The 3,499-nt window shown below is 43.4% G+C and overlaps 1 pseudogene; it reads left to right on the forward strand.

The window, feature by feature from the left end:
• Positions 1-406: 406 nt before the first annotated feature.
• Positions 407-525, forward strand: LOC134967296 (5S ribosomal RNA; annotated as a pseudogene).
• The last annotated feature ends 2,974 nt before the right edge of the window (positions 526-3,499 follow it).

Consider the following 3,499-nt stretch of genomic DNA (forward strand, 5'->3'; position numbering starts at 1 on the left):
TGACCCCCTATATATGTTATGAATACACTTTTTTGCAGAAATTTGTATGTATTTGGCAATTTGTTGCATTCATTTTATATGCATTTTTTAATAACAGACAATCAGCATTTCTCTTCCATTGCTATGGGGTTGCATACAAGTATCTGAGATTAAGATCATCAATATTTATCACCTGTGTGCTTATCAGTGTATGATTTTTCTGACTTAACTTATTTCTGTGGACTCTCATCTGTGATCAAGGGGGCTCAGCTCAACACTATTGTGACTTGTGGTGCCCTCCTGCCTAACACAGGAAGCAGATCCATATATTTTCTATGTTCTTTTGCTCTAACACCAGTGTGATTCTATTTATTCCTATATAGGACTAGGTGCACTCTCATTAGTGTTGTAACACCCAGTCCGATCACTCTACTACCATACCGCACTGCAAATGCCCGATCTCGCCTGATCTTGGAAGCCAAACAGTGCTGGGCTGGGTCAGTACTTGGATGGGAGACCTCCAAGGAATACCGAGTGTTGTAGAGGTTTTAGAATCTACTTGGGTCTGTGATTCAAACATATTACTAACAGCAGTATCACCAATTTTTCTTCTTTCATTCTTATCAGTAATATCTTTCACTTATTTTACACAACAAATTGGTGTTAAATTATAAAACTACAGTTACTTGTATAGCATTATCTGAACACTGGTGACCAGGTTCCCTGCGTGTCACTGACCAGCCCTTTGGACTTATTAATACAGATCCTTCTGTACTGGTCAGGGGAAATGGGTGTAGGACTTACTGTGACCACATCCTTTCAAACTACTATATGTTTAGTATGACCAGAACATTTTAACGTTCTTTCACATATACTATTTTTCTGTTGAGGCATTGGCTTTTGGGTAATTATTTTGCTTGCTTTTAAATAATTATTAATAAAAACTATGTTTTACTTTCCTCATATATCATAGAATTAATCACTTAGAATAAGAGTGCGCCCACATAAGAATCTTCTTTTCCTCTTTTTTGTTTAACGTATGTTTATCTGACTCTGGGCGCACCACTAATAAGGACTCGGGACTTATCCAATGTTTATTGTCCACTTTTGGTTTACATTTGCATTGTTGAAACTAATTAACATAACATAGTTAATAAAGTTGAAAAAAGACAAATTGTCCATCGCGTTCAACCTGTGATTTACACTAATCTATATGTACTATAGTTTAACTATAGTAACACAGGTGTAATTATCTCCTATATAATAGCCCAGATCTGTGACTCTGTGCCTGGGCCTCTAACGCTGGGCGGAGTCAAAACACTGGACGGAGTCACAGGCATAGCCAGATTAAGGGTTGGTTTCAGTGCATACAGTACCCCGGGCCCCGCTTTATTAGGGGGCCCTCCAGCCAAAGCACATTGACATCGCTAGCTTTCCCTCTCACGCAGTAGCAGAACCAGAGAGCCAGAATGCGAGCAGGGCAGTATGCATTGCAGGCAGAGTATCAGGTTTTATGAGCTACCGACGGAGCTTTCTGACCAGAGGAGAGATAGGAGGGTGGAGGAAGCTGTAAGTGACACAGGGATCCCAACTTCTCCACCTCCCCGACTGGGTGTCTGAGTCCTGAGTAACCTGTTATTTAATGAGGGTCTAGAGCAGTGATTTTCAACCTTCATCAGTTCGCTGCACACCGAACAAGATTTAAAAATTGCCAAGGCACACCAGTACCCCACGTAAAAAAAAAAACCACACACCGGAAAATAAAACAAACATATTTTGGTCCCCAAGGGGAAAAACACACACACATTGTCCCCAACAGTTATTAAAATAATGCACTGACCCCCACAGTAATTGAACACACTGTCTGCCACAGTAATTCCACACCCTGTCCCCCATAGTAATTGCACACATTGCTCCCCCCATAGTAGTGCCACCAGACACACTGACCCCCATAGTAATGGCACTGCACACACTGTCTGCCATAGTCATAAAAGCACTGGCCCAACCCTGTTCTTTTCCCCCTTAGTGGCAGGAGCCAGGAGCAGTGAAGAGCAGGACCTATGAGTCACGCCACGTTGTAGCGGTCACGGGCGGGTCCGCAGGAGAGCTGCCGTCTTCACTATGCAATGACGGCGGAAGAGCTGCCTGCGCTGCTATAGACTTATAGTATCACTATCAGGCAGCGCAGGCATCTCTTCCGCGATCATTGTATAGCGAAGACGGCAGCAGATGGGGACGGGCAACAGGGATCTCTGGCGGCGGCACAGCGGTTGAAAAACACTGGTCTAGAGAGACAGACACACACATGCAGAGTCCCCCTCAGTCCTGTACCAGTGTGTAAGTAGTATAGAGGCTGCTGCTGCTATTCTTGCATGTGACAAGATAAATTATATATTTTTTTCTATGTGTATTCTAAGGTTGTTTAAGTTGTCTTTGTTCCACTACAAGAAAACTTTATAAAATAGTTGTCTCTCAATTATGTGGTGCAATAAACTGTACCCAGGCATTATTCAACTAGTTTAAATCTAATATACTGTACCCCATTGGATTAATTTAATATACACAATCCTTACATCCTAACATGACCCAGTCCTGGAGGGATAACATGCTATCTTAAACTGATTGCAATCACCTGTGTTGAAACATCTTTCTTATCTATTAATTAGTTCAACACAGGTGACACCAATCATATATTAAAAAGGCAGTCCAGGTAGAGAGCATTTTGTCCCTTCTGGAATGGGTCATGTTGGGGGGTATGCACAATCTAATATACACTCCCCCGCCTTCCACCGGGGTCCCCCTTGTCTTAAGTGCTCCAGGCACCCCCAAGACTTAATCTGGCCCTGGCCGGGGACCTGCCATCTTTGCAGGCAGTGGACTGTGTGTGTGAAGGGCAGCTTTCACACACAACGTGTTTTTTTTTCCAGTCATGTCTAATGCTGCGCATGCGCACAGCATTACACACGGCTCAAAGCCGTTGTGTGTGAAAGACCCTCCCGGATGGCAAAAAGCCGGACAAAGTTTGTCCGTCTTTATGCCATCCGGGAAAAACCGGCGCGTGTGTTACAGCCCTATCTCTTATGACCAGTCCGGCCCTGGCTGTGCTCACATATTTGTTTTAGATTTGTTGCTTAGCAACCAAGTAAAGCATGCTTCTCGGGCTGGAGTGCGCCGGCTGGTGACGTCACGGACCCCACAACGCTGTGTGCAGACGCAAGTTCCTTGGAGCAGGTGGGCGGCGTCCTCCACGTGAGCATATAACGTTTTTTAATTACAGTGTTCGGGTGTAGGTATAAATGTTGTTTGTGTGCACTTTGTATTTGTTATTTCTAACCAAGACTGTTGAGTGCCGCTTATCCAACTCTCTCTTGATAGATAGATAGATAGATAGATAGATAGATAGATAGATAGATAGATAGATAGATAGATGCAAGATCTATTTTGCATGAAAATCCAAATATATATCAATCACTAATCAGGCAGGCTATCTGTTGGTTTGCCCGTCAATCCAGTAGATGGC

The sequence above is a fragment of the Pseudophryne corroboree genome, chromosome 10, assembly GCF_028390025.1.
Source record: "Pseudophryne corroboree isolate aPseCor3 chromosome 10, aPseCor3.hap2, whole genome shotgun sequence".
NCBI classification, from domain to species: Eukaryota; Metazoa; Chordata; class Amphibia; order Anura; family Myobatrachidae; genus Pseudophryne; species Pseudophryne corroboree.